This window comes from Pogona vitticeps, chromosome 3 (assembly GCF_051106095.1).
Source record: "Pogona vitticeps strain Pit_001003342236 chromosome 3, PviZW2.1, whole genome shotgun sequence".
NCBI lineage: Eukaryota > Metazoa > Chordata > Lepidosauria > Squamata > Agamidae > Pogona > Pogona vitticeps.
In genome coordinates this window covers 231,371,141-231,388,479 of record NC_135785.1, presented here as the reverse complement: position 1 = coordinate 231,388,479, position 17,339 = coordinate 231,371,141, and the positions used below count along the sequence as shown (strand labels likewise).

The following is a 17,339-nucleotide window of genomic DNA, read 5'->3' as shown; positions in this document are numbered from 1 at the left end:
ATTCCCATATAAAGAATCCTGAAAAAACAAACAAGACTCACTTAGTTTTGAAGTCAATTGGGGAAAAGTTCTTCCTTAGTGTTGAGCTTCACCTCGTGCCAATAGCAACAAGATGAAAAGAAAATTAGTGTCTTTTTAAAAGTCATCTCAAGAGCTCACTGCAGTATACCCTCTAGCCACAAGATTAAATAGGCGTGTCCATCTGACACTCCTCCAGGTGTTTGAAAAGGAGACCATGAAAATCTGAAAATAGTCTGTACATTCTGATCCAATTTGTGGGGGGGAAACAGAGAAGAAATAACTTAGTGTCTTTGAAAAGGAGAATATTTTTTTAAACACAGGCAATAGCACAGTTTGTGTATAACTGAGTGGATGTACTTCTTTCCTGGCAAAACTCCTAAGGCAAAGGTAGTCTGATCATGGTGTGCTGAAGGCCTCATGTACAATGGCAAATCTTTGTTATGATTTTGGGGCTCCAAAGATCATTTCCAACATGAGGGCAGCAAAGCATGCATTTGGATTGTTAGCACCACCAAGAAATGCTCCTATTACTACCAGGAATGGTGCCTGGCCAAGTACACAAAATTGGAGAGGGAGTACTAACAGAGTCTGCTCCAAACAGAAAGCAAGGGTCAACTAGGCAAAGAAAGGAAAGAGAATGTTTGGCAAGTGTTTTCTCTGATAATGCAAGTTGCAGAGAGATAAGTGCCTACTTAATCAGACTTCCAAATAAATTTTATGCTTAGCTTCCAGTGATCAATCCCAAGGCAAAGCTTGTTGGAATACAAGATACAGAGTTGAATAAAAGCACATCTTTTGGCAACCAGATGTCTTTGACCACTTAGGGAAGTACCGTTCTACTGATGAGTTAATCGTTCCACCTTATTTAATAGTGACAGGGCTAAGGTCAACACTGGATGGTCCTTAACATAACAAACCCTGCACCGCTGTGATAGCAATTTCCTGAAATCACTGTAAGCCATCTACTAGGATAGGATATCTTTTGGGGAAAGGCATTGTTCCCACACCTCAGAAAAGTTACTCCTTGGACTACAATTGCTAGGATACTCCAGTCAACATGCTCAGTGCCTACATGAATAAGATATTCTGAGAATTCAAAATGCAACTTTTCTGTGCTCTCAGTGGTACCTCTGACTTCCTCCCCTTGACAGCAAAGAATATGTGGTGCTTTTTAAAAGAATACTGTATCAGTTACATCAGTGGTTCTTAACCTTTGTTACTCGGATGCTTTTGAACTGCAACTCCCAGAAACCCCAGTCAGGACAGCTGATGGTGAAGGCTTCTGGGTGTTGCAGTCCAAAACTCCTGAGTAACCCAAGGTTAAGAACCAGTGAGTTACATCATTGTCTTTGGCTTGATCCAACCTCGCAAGAGAAAAAGAGTGTGATTATTTAGTTGTCTCTAAATGTATCTATCCCAAGATCATTCCTGTGTTCACAACCACACCTATGTTGTATTCAGGCACAGTGGATTAAATGGCATTTCGAATATCACTTGGCCTTCCAGCTTCCTCCTACAACCCTCCTGCCGACCAGTGTTTTTGGACCCTGCCAGGGAGTGATGTATAAACTGTATTAATAAACCTGTTACGTTCCTGGAAACTATATAGAGCCTGAATTACTAGTCAAAGTTCAACAGACCAACACCTGAGTAAAGCTGCGTAGCAGTCTAGACCCCTGATGCTACCACTTTAAGGATTACAGCATTTCTATGACTAAGTGACTCTAACCACAAAACAGCAAAGAAAAAAGAGGGGCAGCTGTGCCAAGAAGGAAAAAAATGCTAGGGTTGAAAGGCAGTTGTAGAAAAGTGCTGAATAAATCATTAGTAATAACTCCCAAAGAACAAAGAGAAGAGTTATTTGTATTGCTTGCTTCTGCAGTCATTTGCAGAGCTAATGTACTATATAGAGAGAAGACTTAAAGGCAGTGCTAATTATGTTGTTTTGATAGTGTTCTCTTGTAAAATAATTAGCCAAACTACAGTTACTGTATGTACAATGTTTTCTACATAGTGGGAGGAAAAATGTCCGAAGCTAGAAGAAAAGCCAGAAAAAACAATAGGGGAGCCAGCTTGGCTTATAAACCTCAGTAATAGGTTATTTTAAGTGAGGTGATATCAGAATTCAACAGTGAAGTAGATAAGCTTAACATATATTACCATGCAACTATGCACACAAGATGGGTAGAAAAATTAGTGTACTGAAATATTTCATACAGCTGGATTTCAGTATTCCCCCCCTTCTTTTATAGATTCTGCTCAGGGGAAAAACTTTTGCACAATGTTCCCAGCTGAATAGTTTATTCATTCATATATTTATTATATATATTTCTATACCACCCTTTGATACAAGCTTTTTGTAGTTTACATTTAAAAAATTCTAAAATATGACAGAGCAAAATACTGAGATGAAAATAAACATAAAATAAGAAACAAACAATTATGAAACACAAGGAATTTTTAGAGTCTTTTTCTTATGTCAAAAGGATAACATAATCGGTCCCAGGCAGACTTCTTGGTGGAAAACATTCCAAAACTTAGCAAGTCTTAACTTATTTGCATTGGCTTCCAGTGTCTCTCCAAATTAGATTTTCAGATTTTGGTACTGATGTACAAAGTCCTTAACAGTTTGGAGCTCATAACCTTTTGGAATGTCTCACTGTAAGAACTTCTGCTTGTCACACCCCGTCTTATTGTTAATCACTCAGAATAGTGCTTGTTATTTATATAAATGTATGAGATTAATTAATTAATTAATAACCTAGGTGGCTGTACATAGATTCTCTGCTCTAAATAATGCATGCAAACATATGTACGCACACCCCTATTTACTATGTTGATGCCACAGAGACATAAAATGATGCTTTATAGAGAGGCCATTTGACCCCCATTTGCTAATACATGCAATCATTTGGAAAGTGCTGTGCCTGTGAAGCAAAACCCCATCATTCTGGAATGTGAAATCTACAGTGCAAGCATGCATGCACATAATCTGAAAGAATAGCAACCACTTTGACTTGATTTCATTTTGAAGTTGAGATTCCTGGCATTGATTCACACTTTGTGAAAGGCCAATACATAAGGTGAGCCTTGACTACTTTTCTGATCCATCACATCATCCTCACTCTTACAAAGACAGCCATATCAGTAATATTCTTCTAACCATGATTCTCAGATTAAATGGTTAGTATGGAAACTGGAGAGGTGCAGTTACAAAAAATATAAAATCTGCATTTTCAAAATGATATGCATGAAACAGTACCAAAATTATTTCCACATAGTATTAGTTCAACTATTTTCAATGGATATGCAATATCAAAAAAATCTGAAGCCTCTCTATACCTTGCCAGATTTGGATGTGGGGCCTCCTGGGTTTCTAGCAGTTTAATTAAATTTAGTGTTGGGCAATACTCAGGTTTTTAAGAGCTGGAAGAAGCTGTGAAGGAAAAAATATGACTTGCTGAAAAATCCAAGTGACGCAACAGCATCACTTCATTTTTCACAGTCTCCTGTGATTTCCAGTAGCAACTGAGCTAATGCTGATGTGAAAAAGTGAAGTTTATATTATAGAAGCTACACTATAGTAAGTGCCAATTTCCAAAAGAGGCAGCTGTGTTAGTCTTTCAGTATCTTGGGGGTGAGAGAAGATGTGTCTGAGGAAGTGATATTGATCTGTGAAAACTTGAACTTAAATATCATAGAATCATAGAATAATTGAGTTGGAAGAGGTGTATAAGGCCACTGAGTCCAGCCCTTGCTCAGTACAGGAATCCAGATCAAGGCAGATCTGACAGATGGCTGTCCAATTTTCATTTGAATGCCTCTAGCGTTGGAGGGCTCACTACCTCCCAAAGTATTTGGTTCCATTGTCATACTGCTCTAACAGTTAAGTTTTTCCTGATAGTCAGCCTAAATCTGGCTTCCTGTAGCTTGAGCCCTTTATCATGTGCCCTGTACTCTGAGATGATTGAGAACAGCTCCTGCCTCTTCTCTGTATGACTACTTTTCAAGTATTTGGAAAGTGCTATCACATCTCCCCTTATTTCCTTCCTGCCTTCCTTCAACTGCCAGGGCATAGTGTGACTTTGATCTGCATAATACAAAGTTACACCAGTGTAAATGTTACATAGGGCAAGAAGAAATTGTGTTATGCAGTTATGCAATCAGTCATCACAACTGATTGTACCAATTGCTGGTGGAAGTATTTTGGAGATAGTGCTTCTAGCTTAGTGCAGCTTTGAATTGTGTACATGTAGTTGTGCAATAGGATTTTGGCCAATATATTCTGCAGGTAAAGTATCCATTGTTGTTGTTGTTTAGTCATTAAGTTGTGCCCGACTCTTTGTGACCCCATGGACCAGAGCACGCCAGGCCCTCCTGTTTTCTACTGTCTCCCAGAGTTGGGTCAAATTCATGTTGGTATCTTCTGTGACACTGTCCAACCATCTCATCCTATGTCATCCCCTTCTCCTTTTGCCTTCACACTTGATTTAATGTTCATGTACTTGTGTTAATGTACTGACTATGGATGTGTGAGAATTTTATTTGGTCTATGCTTCAAAGCATATCTGATTCACACTTCCTGGACTAATGTGCAGATTGAAATGCAGCAATTTACAGTTCTGTTAATTTTGGAATGCAATTCTTCGTACAAAAAAACTGAGATGACATATTTTAGGATAAAGTATATTAAAATAATATATTTCAAGGGGGAAATTATATATTTGAATATCATATATGAAATAAATATATTTTAATGTTATTTTTGTAGGGGTATTTTTTTTTAATCTGCAGATTAATGCAGAAATAGGATGGGATGGCTTTGACAGAACACATGGTACCAAAAGAAAAATGAAGAGAAAAAAGATAATAGAGAAGAGAAGAAAAAAAGGAATGTTGAAGAAAAGGATCCAAAAAATTAGGCCAGATCTTGTGGTTGTAAAGTCTGCAGTTAAATTTTGTGCCAGGATGGTGACTGAAGACTGAATTAATTACTGGCAAGCTTTTAGATATCAGGTGATGTCTAGAAATGCCTATTTGGACAAGAACTATTGGACAATTTAAACTCTATTATGTGAAGCACATACTAGAAACATGATGCCTCATCTGTGCAGTGTAATGACATCAAAAGATATACAGTAGTTCAGGGAACAACTAGATGGATTTCTCCTGCTGCTTGTACCATGTTTCTCACTGCTTTTTTCTATACTTAATCTGTCAATTATACTACATTTTATAACTGCTAACTGCAAGTAGATCTAATTTTTTCCCCCATGACTATATCATGTATTATGCAGGGCATCTGTTTTTATTTTATTTTATTTTATTTATTAGTGTTTCCGGTCACATTATTAGATTTTGGGTTTGGTTTTGTGATTGCCTATATCAGTTCTCTGGGGCAATTGCTAAGCATGCCCAGACGATATCGATGACGATGCACAAGTATGGTGTGGTGTGGAGATAAACCCTATGCCATTTGCCTGCCTTTCTGCTGATGACTACAATTGCAATGCAAATATAAATTGTATTTCTAAAAAGATTTTTATCCTAGTTGAGCTCTATAATATAGCTATAGCACTAAGCTCATATGACACTAATTTAAATGCCTACTATGTCTTGCCAGTTCAGTGCCATTTCACTTATTTTTTGTGAAGAATTAATTTGAATGTTGGAGAAAAGGATGCACGAGAGGGTAGTGATAATAGCAGAGAAGGGTGAGAGGAAAGTGGGGCTATGAGATGCATGGCCGTTTCAAATGCACATTCACAAGATAATTAAACATTTATGTTTTAACAATGACAGTGATTTAAGTGTCAGGATATGGTAGAGAATTACACGTCAACCTGGGACAATCATCTGTGTAATCACATCATTATGGATTTCTTTAAAACCGAGTTTCCTAGAAGCAGTGATTTATCAAGGACAAAAATCAGAGAAAAGTGTCATTTGGAACATTTCTCAACCTATGATCCATTTTCAACTCTATCACAAGGCTCACTCTTAATGTAGTATAGTATGTAACAGCTGCATATAAGGTGACTTGTGCACCTCACCGTCTTTACTCAGGGCTGTGGCTGCAAGGACTAGTGTCAGGTGCAGTGTTTTCCCCAGGCTCAGGACTCTGGATATGGTGCAAAGGAGACATTATTGTCAAACCAGTTACTTCCAACACAGAGTTTACACCACCCTCCCTTTATCCATCCCTGGGTTCAGTTATAGCCACTAGCCTGGGGGCCTTTCCCATCCCTTTAGTAGCATTCAGTTTGCTGCACTAGGGTTGTCCCAGTCCAAAGTCCTGTGGTCCAAGCAGAACAACTTGCACCTCTGAAAGATGGAGTGTACCTTTCGGCAGCTATCATGTTGAACTACCCCTCAGGGTCTCCTTGAGGTGCTGCAGTCTATCTTTCTGTCACTTGTCCCACTAGCATCTTTTGTGTATCAGAGTTGGGGTCAGGTGTTTGGCTGGGGATTTTCATTCCAATGGTTCTGGATGCCAGATCAAGGCTGGCAAGGCACCAGCCCAAATCCCCTGCCTCGGGGCCTTCTGTGTGGGAGCCAGAGTTCAAAAAATAATGCTGATCCAGGGGGGCCTTTGACAATGGCATAACTGAAGGCCTTTTCTCAGAGCAAAGCCTCTTCCTGCTCATCCACTGTGTCTCCCCAGGTGTTCTTGTCCTTTGAGCCATCTGGGCCTGATCTCAACCCCTTACCTTTGGCTACCTCCTACTCCTCCATGATTCCCCTCTCCTGTTCCTCCCTCTCTTGATTTTATCCCCACCAACTGAGTGAAGAGATCTGTCCCTACACCCTCAGCCATGTGGACCTCATCACCTAGCTTTTCCTCCTTGTCCTGTGGCAGCTGACTGGAGCCAATGCCTGACCAAGGCCTGACAGAAGGGTTACTCTGATGGGATCTCTGGCCGTGTGGGAACAGAACAAACTGCATGTCAAGGGCACTAGAGGCAGCCCACTCACACATGTTTTGACCATGTGTGTGTCTTTGTTATTACTGAAAAAAAGAATGTGCCATTTGTTCCCTGAGGATGAAAACTCCAGATATGCTAGAAGATCCAAATATGCTGAAAGATGTGATGAAGAAAGCCTTGTTTTCTGAGAGGAAAGAAAAGTGTTTGTCAGCAGAACATGATGAACTTGAATGAGGCAAAAACAGATGCTGGCCCAAACTGAAGATTGAAGAGGTCTTGAGAGAGTCCGTGCTTGTATCTGGATGCCCAAAAACGCAACTAGAAAAGACAGTTAACAAATTCCTACAATTAACTGTAGTGAAGACTTATAAGACCTTAGTTAATGATTAGTTAGGGAGTGGAACTAGTGCTCTATTATAGTTTTAGTGATTATTATGATGCTTTCTCTTTATTGCATTTGAGTGATTCGTGGGGAAAAACAATAGGACATTAAGCTCACAGACAACAATAGGACATTTAGCTCACCGCATGACTTAGATTTAATAGAAATTACTGTCTACAGCTATAGAATTGGCTTGTCCCATGGCGAAACCTGGCATCTAATAAGGATATGTGTCAATTGGGACCTGAATCCATGGATTGAGATTGCAAGCAAAGAGATTTTCACCAAAAATTAGCAAGAACTTTCTACAGTGAGCTGAATGGCAGCAGACAGGGCTGCCTTGGAAGGTAGTGAATTCTTCTTCATTGGAGAATGAAGGTTTTCAACACAGATTGGATGACCATTTGTCAGAGGTGCTTCAGCTTGTGAATTGCTTCACTGGGCGGGGTCTGGACCCTAGAGATATGCCAAGTTTATGTTGCCATGGTTCAACAGTTTTGTGAAAGCAGAAGCTTTGCCTCTTCTCCTGTGCAAGACCAGGATTTCCCACTGATTGCTCATAATCACTAATTTTTTGAGCCACACCTGAACAAATGATAGCATGGTGGACAAACAAAAGTGTATTTACTTCATGAAACAGTTTTTATGCCCAAACTGTATGTGCCACGTGTCATGCACAGGAAACATCACTCTCTATAAACTATAAATCTGCCTAGCAGCCTATGCTAATTTTTATTCCCCATGTTGAAAAATCTGTCTCTGTTTTGTGCTGTCTGGTGAGCCATAATTACAGAATCCAAGCTCCACCCATGTGTTAGTAACATAATTTATTTTTATTAACAAGATTCTTGGCAGTACTCTTAGCACCAGGCTGCAGCAAGATTTCTCCCACTACAAGGGAAGGGTGGGGGTGGAGGGTCAGTTATATTTAAGGGGACAGTGCATGGTTAATGCATTGTGCCTGGCTGAATACAATTCATGCTGCACCACAGGAGATTGTCTGGGAATGAAATTATGGACGAAACATCCAATCATGGCAACACTCAAGCAATAAATATGCAGCCATATGTAACCTCAAAAACTGGAGCACAGACGATCCAGAGGAAATGCAGCTGGCAAAGAGTCTGCTCATCCCCTGCTGGATGCAAGTGATGTCTGAAAAAAAAACATGAGGGTGTTGTTTTCCTGTATGAAGCTAAAACATTCCCCATTTGTCTTCCTTGTAAATATAAAACCTGCATGTTCCATTTCTCTTCCATGTTCCACCCACACCTTAATAACAGCGCAAGGTTCTGTTTCCTAACGTATTGGGCTATTAAATTCAAGGCACACTAACCTTTTGTTCATGAGGCAGGATGAGGTGAGGCAGCCTTAAAAGCTTATTTGATATTTTGTGATATTTTGGTGGTCTTGATCCTAATACTGTAAAGTTATTATCCAAGTCAGTAATGGCTTGTGATTGGAGTTGAGGGGTGCTCTTCTATCCTGGTCCATAAGCCACCCACAGCCCTGGTTGTTTGTTTTGGAGTTTTCATATGGAATTAAATTTCCTTGCTCTCTGTGTCATACAAGATTTTTAAGGCCTAGTATCTTTTAAGTGTTTTTCCTTTTCCTTTTGAGGTTTGAATTCCTTAATGGTCTGTGGTATTTTTTAAAGGAAGTGAGAGGCTTGTGAGAGATTATGTCTCAGCTCATGACAAAGGCTAGCAACAGCTCTGCATGAAGTCCATCTTTCAGCTGCAATTAATAGTTAAGGAAGTGATGGACTCGGGAAACCAAGGATTGAAATCCATATTCAACCATAGAAACTCTCTCTCTTTCCCTCTCTGTGTAGTTAATAAATATATTCACTCTTTAAATATCTCACTTAACCTGAAAGCCCTATTAGGATCACTGTAAATCAGTTCCGAATTGGTGGTACATAACATCACACAATAGGTGGATGGGGAACAGAAGACGTTTTCATGTTTTGTAGATGCAGCTTGGATCTTTCTTTGAATTTGGAAAGCTTGGCCTGCTTCAGATTCAAAGGTCAGTTGAAGGCTTGCTTCCTTTTTATCAGACAAATATGGAGCGAGTAAACAAAACCCTTTCCCATGTGCACAACAGCAAAAATGCCCATTTATCCAACATGCTAATGTCTTTCAGAGGTAGTGTGGGGGGAACGAGAACTCAATTGTTGTACTGGTGAAGATATTTCTTGCCAGTGCAAATGACCAAGGAGAGAAAAGAAGAAAGTAAATGCTTTCAGAAATGGGGAGAATTAAGTTACAATTCTACCACAGGATATTAGGAGCTTTCCTGCTTCTGCTAAAAAAATACTGCCTTTCTTTCAAACATAAGGTTTTCATTATCCTTAAGAAAAGAGCTACTACCAAAAAGTGGCAGTATCAGAAATGAAATGTGTAATGAATAATAATTTCATTTCCAGTAGGTTCTCTCCCCACCGCCCCTAATTCTCACATATTTGATTCTAGAAGAACAGCTACACATATGCGCTATGTTTTTCAAGATCCTTTGCCAATTTTTGGAAAATGCATCACCTATTATTTTTCTGTTTCACACTTATGTAACTGGTGTTTCTTCATAATGTGATTGCTAACGGCAACCTTATTTTTTGAGTGTACCTAATGTGTACAAGTAAAATTGCATTAACATATTAACGATTGCAGCCATACACTATGTGTTGTGGTGGTTTAGTCATTAAGTTGTGTCTGACTCTTTGTGACCCCATGGACCAGAGCACGCCAGGCCCTCCTGTCTTCTACTGCCTCCCGGAGTTTGGTCAAATACACTCATGTACCTGGAAATAATTGTTGATGAATTCAAAAGGAGTAAAATGGCATGCCGTGAGGGAACAGGCCGGGTAGGTGGGACTCATCAGTCTTGGAAGGCAGCCCATCTAGGAGAAGGAAAACTCTGACTTCAAACCTCCACTACCTTGTGGCTATATCCACTGATGGAAAAGGCTTCAGGAGTTAACCTCAAGGCAAAATCTGGAGTCGGAGTCCCCGAGGCAGTTCGTGTCATTCTGTCAACTCCTGTGACGTCGCTGAAACCAGTTGTATTGGCTCTTGCCTTTCTATAAGACTATTTCAGTGATGTGGGGGGGGGTGTTGCTGGTTGGGTAACAGCCTATCCTCCATATTATTTTACCCAGGCTTTGTGCCCTGGAGAGGACACTCCAGCTTCGTGTATAGCATCAAAACATTAGATGCTGTTCCAAGTCCTCCATACAGAGCACGTTACCATAGTCTCGCGAAACTGAAGGATGCCTATGATGAAAATGGCATAAGGCTGTGCTGCACAGTTCTTAAATCATATTAAAATCATATTAAAATCATATTAAAAAGTCTAAGACTCCACACAATTTTAGGTTGTTTGCAGTTTGCCCAGTCACCAGAAGATCTCAGAATAAAATGTGCCAGACACATGGTTAGATAGAAAGTAAATGACCAAAACAGGGGAATTTAACATAGCCAATCACAGGGCAAGGATCCAGGCAACAACCAACCTATTCAGGTTGGCCAATGACATCAACCACAGTTTGGCCACTGGGAGAAAACCACAAGGCTGGCAAGACTCGGAGTAACACCAGAATGGCCAACTGTCTGTTGGACTGCCTCTACATGTGGTGAAGATAAGTCTTGCCATCCCAAGTCAGGCAACTCCAAAGTTGCCTCCACCCTAAAATCCCACAAAGGGATCCCCAGCACTTGGAGATATGGCCAGGCTAGCCTTGTTCTCCCTGCTTGGATCCAGCCCAATGTTAACAAACTTTATCCATGATAAAGCTGTGACATAAAAGACTCAGTATTAACAACACAGTTTCAGCATAGTGATCTTCCCCCTCTCTTCCCTGCAACAAAAATGACCCTAGATGACAATAGGAAACAAAGCATGAGTGGGAAGGATGGGTGGGAGAAGCCAATTCAATGCAGACAGCCCTGGAGCCAAGACTGGGCTGCTTAAACGCTCCAAGAGTAGACTAGAGTGACAAATATATCACTTTGATCCATTTCTGGACATCTGCCTGCTGCCCCAACTTCAGAGTGATTGGCCACCCAATTAACTTGGTGGCAGAGGCTCCTGGAAACAGCTTCCAGGCCATGTGACTCACAGCACCAATTTCAGCACCACCTTTGTCCCCCCCTTCCCTGGACATTTGGCAGCTGAATACCTATTTTTAGTACTAGCCAAGGTATCTTCCGCTGTTCCTTCCCACCAACGTAAAATTCAGTCCATTTCTCTGAGACGTCTGCTAACCAGGCTCCATTTCACTCTTGTGTGCAGATATAACAGAGAACTCATGTTTAATGTAATCCAAGAATGAAGCACCAAACCTAGAAGCTGAAATCCAGTAGTAAGTCACAACTCAAATAGGCTTGTTGAATCAGTGGAATTTACAGAGGAGTGGACATGCCAAATCCCCAATAATCCAATGGATTTACTCTAGTTGCAACTTACTATTAGATTTCAACCAGTGTGTGAAGGGGCTGATGGGATGACTGGTGGAAAAATGAACACAGGTGGTTGGACCCAAGATATTTAGTTGCCTGAGTTGAAAGACAATGTACTTTGTATTCTTGAAGGTGTTCACGGCCGGGATCCGATGGTTGTTGTAGGTTTTTGGGGCTGTTTGGCTGTGTTCTGGAGGTTTTTCTTCCTAACGTTTCACCAGTCCCTGTGGCCGGCATCTTCAGTTCTAACTCCTGTCCTCTGAAGTTGCCGGCCACAGAGATTGGCGAAACGTTAGGAAGAAAAAGCTCCAGAACATGGCCAAACAGCCCAAAAATCTACAACAACCTCAACGTACTTTCTCTGTGCTTCTTGTAAAGAAGCTGACTAGATTGGCAGATAAATCTCACTTTATACTGGTGAAGGAAGAGCGTCATCCTTTGTGCAAGAGGGAAGCTGATTATTTTAAAGCAAAGCAAAGCAAAAGCAAAACAAAGCATGCTGCTTATATACTGGCCCATAGTGCTTCCAAGCACTCTCTGGGCAGTTTACAAGTTAATTATGCAGGCTACACAATACCCCCGCCCAGCGAGCTGAGTACTCATTTTACCGACTTCGGAAGGATAGAAGGCTGAGTCAACCTTGAGCCGGCTACCTGGGATTGAACCCCTGATCATGAGCATAGTTTTGGCTACAGTACAGCAGTTTAACCACTGTGCCACAGTCTGTGTAGCGTTCTGGCTTCCAATACACTGCCTACCAGCATTCTGCTGCTTGAAGTGGCTATCTTACTTTGCCTAAGGGGAGTGTATAAGCTTAATGCTTTCTCATAAGCTATGAGTCAAGGAAAATCATCTGAACCTGGCCATATCCTTTTCATAGACTGAACACTCTTCAGTACTTGAATGACAGGGGTTAGGGAGAACACCAATAAAACAAAGCTATAACTCTCAGAACATCAAGATCACTTTGCCACTAATAAAGAACCCACTACCATCCCACCACCAACATCACCCCTTTAGGGGTGAACTGTCAGACAACTGCCTTTGAATCAGAGCTTGCAAGACTGCCTCAAGAAGTTTAAAATTAGGAACATGATGAAAATTTTAAAGACTGATATTACCAGAAATAAATCGTAACACGCATATACACCCATAGCAAAATGTTAACAAGTGGCATTTGGAAATCATGAAAAAGTAACTGAGAAGAGATTTGTAGAAAATAAGACAGATTTTTCCTGACATCTCCGAAATCCCAAGCCAGAGGCTTGGATACGTTACTTTCTTTGGACTATAATTTTAGGAATCTTCGATCTAGCATGGTCTATAGCCATGAGTTCCCCTAAAGCTGCCTTGGGTTCTTTTCAAGGATAAAGGTGGGGTAAAAGCTAACTAACTAACTAACTCACTCACTCACTCACTCGCTCGCTCACTCGCGAGCTAGTTAGCTAGTTAGCTAGCTAGCTAGCTAGTTAAAATTGTGTATGTCAATGTGCTAAGAGAATCAAGGATAAAGGATGAGGGTTAGTGGCAAGGAATAGATTTGTTTCTTCAGTTTATGTTTATTTACAAACATTTGATATCACCAAGAAGGAAAGGAAGTAACTTGACTATCATCTGATGGTTTGTTTTTACAGCAACACAAAAAGCTATTTGTAGCAGCAAATACGGCAGGAGAGCCAGTCTGGATGATATCCAAGTAGAAGAAATAAAATATCTTGGCACAGTAAGAAAAAGTGGTTCTTTAATTCCTTTAATAATTATCTTGAATCTCAGGATTCAAAAAAGGGGAGAAATGTAAGAAGAAATGGCTATTCTGGTAAAGAACCCACATAACCAAAACAGGGGCAATGTCACTATTTTGTCATCTTTGAAAAGTCCTGCAAAGAATTATTCTAAACTGCCTAATGGAAGTAGTGGAACCACTCTTCATCCCATAGCAGTCTGGCTTTAGGGAAAGAAGCACACAACCTGCATTTAATACAGCCTGTTGAAGATGTTTAAAATTAGACAGATCATGGAGGTGGCATTTGTGGACCTGCCGGCCACCTATGACACTGTACGTCATCAAGTACTACTATAAATATTCTATAATCTATGCAAGGATTATAAAATAATGAAAGTAGTAACGACCCTTTTGCAAAGTTGCAGATTTTTTTTTTTTTTGTAAACTGCCAAAAACAATGCAGCTGATGAAGGACTCAAAAGAAAGGTCTCCACTAGGGTAGTGTGCTAGGTCCTATTTTGTTTAGCACCTACATCAACCCCATTTTCAAGGCACCAAAAGTTTTATTTACACTGATGATCTTGCACTTGCTTCTCACTTTCCAGTCAATGGGGCATCTAATAGATATGTTAGAAAAATGTGTTGCCTAATATAAAAGAAATCAACTTAAACCCAACTCTTCTACGACTCTAATAAGTGCCTTTCATCTCAGAAAAAAACAGGTGTCTTGGGCATTTCAGGTAACTTGGAAGGCATCCAACTAGATCACTGTTTTGCCCCTTCCGATATTTAGGCATTACTCTGTCAACTTTGGATCATGTGCTGGCCTTTAAGAAACTTACAAAGCAAAAGGGCTCTGCAAGGAATGATATTATTTGAAAGCTATCAGGCACCACTTGGGGCACGCAACCTTGTATACTAATGACGACAGTCTTGGCACTATGGTCTACATAGTTTGTCCTTTGTTTTCAAAGAAGACCATTTCCACCAGATTCATCATTTGAGATGGTAAGATGAAATGAAATGATGTGGGTGGCTTATGTGTGAATCCATTTAAAGCAAATGAGACTTGTGCAGCATAGACTTCACTCTCTCTTCCCAGTACCCACCATAATTCAAGGGCAAGACTGAGATGAGATAACTTGAAGATGAGGCTGGGCCTTCTTTAGGTGAATGCTCCTGCCTCGTGTGGCGTAGTTCAGCCCATGCAGAACAGAGAGATGCAGCAGTCAATGAAAGCTGCAAAATAATTACTGGATGACTGAAGCCAAGCAATATTGAAATAATCAGTTACACTGAAGTCATTTAACAGGCTGAAGTTTGCGGTCGGCAGAACCAAAGTGAACCCAAGAAATCTGGGTTTTCACACTGACACAGTGTGTGTCAGTGTAATCTATGTTCCTCAACACGTATTATGGATGATTTCCTAATGTTACCTACCTGAAATGCTCTTGATTTTGCCTGTTAATGCGTGAAAACTATCTAATGGATTTACTGGTAGTACTATAGTGCTTCTGACACTAACGAAGAAAAATAGCAACACACGTACTTAATTCCTTAATAAGAAACAATAAAATGTACTGAGAATTTTGACTCATGCTGTAGAATATAGTGCTGGAAAACAGTGGTTCTCAACCTTTGGTTCTCATCCTTTGGCTCTCCAGATGTTTTTTTTTTCATGTTGACTCACACAGTTCCTGGTCACTGGCCATCCTGATGGAGACTTCTGAGAGTTAAGGCCTAAAACATCTGAATGGCCAAAGAATGAGCACCACTGATGTTAAGCACCATGGCTCCAGTAGTCAGTGTACTGGAGCAATTGTGCACTTTAGTGTAGTAATTCACAAGTAAAGTAGGCCCATTTGAATCAATGGACTTAGGGAGGAATTGACTCACCAAATCCCCATGGAGTCAGTGGGCCTAATTTTGTGCAACATTTACCCTAAGCAACAGGATTTCAGCTAGTAAGTACTAGTAGTTAACAGTATTAATGAAAGCAGCAACAGCACATTAATTCATTTACTTACAGGCAGCACTAGAATATTTCAGCTCTGTATGCATAGTATTATGTTTATTTACTACTTGTTTTGGATCAGACATGCAATATAATGGTTTCCCTTATTATTGGAGATTATGCATGATGATTATGTTATTCTTTACATGCTTATGATTACAAGACACTGATCTTAAATTGGTCTCCTTTAGTTTATTGAAAGAATCATGTGTGGGTTGATGGTGGTGGAGGCAGCTATGAGGCTCTGCTCTGAAACATGCTCCTCTTCCAGACTAGGACTTTGCATCACATTCTTGTTGAAGATCTCAATGCCCTACATGCTATGCTCAAGCAAACAGGCTGATCATATAGAGGGTAAGCCTGTGTTTGTTCAATGCAACTTCTAGAGTCAAATATAGATGACAGAGGTAAGGAGCACTTATGATGTGGCTACCTAGTGTGAGCTCATTCATCCAGAAATGGGGCACATGCTTGCCAAGTATGCTTCTCATAAATATAGCCTGTGCGGTCTGATCCACGTCTCTTGAGAAAGATACATTTCAGTGTATGATCTTTCAGCCTTTCCAGTTCTTGTCAAGGTAAATTTGGCTTTGTTCAGCTCTTCCCACTAGCTCTTGGCTCAGCCTATAAAAATAATTTCTCTACCTTCTTTGGTTTAGACTCTATCTTTGACTTACTTGTCAGAGCCAAACTAAGCATATTCAATTCTTTTTAACTCTTCTCATAAGTCAGCCCTGAAGTCATTTAAAAATTTGTCTCGTTCTTAATAAAATATACCAAATCTACTGCTTTAAATAGCTCTCTCTCGGGTTTTCCCCCCACAAAAAAAATATTGTCATGTTTATCATGTAGTTTGTTGCCTGCTATATATTATACTTGAGAGTCCCCTGGACTGCAAAGAAAACAAACCTATCCATTTTGAAGGAAATCAACCTTGAGTGCTCACTGGAAGGTCAGATCCTGAAGCTGAGGCTCCAATCCTTTGGCCATCTCATGAGAAAAGAAGACTCCCTGGAAAAGACCCTTATGTTGGGAAAGAGTGAAGGCAGAAGGGGATGACAGAGGATGAGATGGTTGGACAGTATCATCGAAGCTACCAACATGAATTTGACTTAACTCCAGAGGGCAGTGGGAGACAGGAGAGCCTGGTGTGCTCTGGTCCATGGTGTCACGAAGAGTTGGACATGACTAAACGACTAAACAATAACACAACATATAACTGCGAGTTTCCAAATGCTGTAGACATTTGGCCACTACCAGAATCATCCTTTGTATATGTCAAACTTTAATAAACACAGTTTGAAAGATAATGGGCTTACCCACACAATTCTACAGGATGCTGCAAAGGGCTTACTAGGAAAAACTTTCCTATGTGCATTTTGTTCTTAAGTCCTCCCACAACTATAATACTGTACTGATATATCCAGGAGGAATGACTGGGAATGCAACACAGAATGCTAGAAATACCATGACTACAATGCCCCGTTGCAGCAGGAAGCTCCTTCCTTCTCACTTCGTTGTTTTGTACCAAAGGAAGGGGAAATGGCATGTCGTTTAGAATTTCCTCTCTTCTGTCAACAACTGTCTCTGTCATGCAGGATTGTATAGTTTAGTTCTCTCACAAGAGAATTTTGCCATTAAATATGTGAGAGGCAATTAAACCTCCACCATCTCACGCTTCATTTAGCTTCAAAATAAATTTTAAAACTTCCCTTTTCTGTGTCTGCACTCTTTTGTAAATGCATGAATACATACATTGATGGATGATAGAAATCTATCTGCTATTCCAGATACACTAAATAAATAAAATTAC

The 17,339-nt window shown here is 40.3% G+C and overlaps 1 long non-coding RNA gene across 1 annotated transcript in view; it reads right to left on the bottom strand.

The window, feature by feature from the left end:
* The window catches only part of LOC144588020 (uncharacterized), a 70,659-nt gene extending 53,981 nt beyond the window's left edge, over positions 1-16,678 (bottom strand). The window contains exon 1 of the long non-coding RNA XR_013543322.1: positions 42-16,678. This is a non-coding gene — a long non-coding RNA (uncharacterized LOC144588020). The remainder of the gene's footprint in view (positions 1-41) is intronic.
* Between the last annotated feature and the right edge of the window lie 661 nt (positions 16,679-17,339).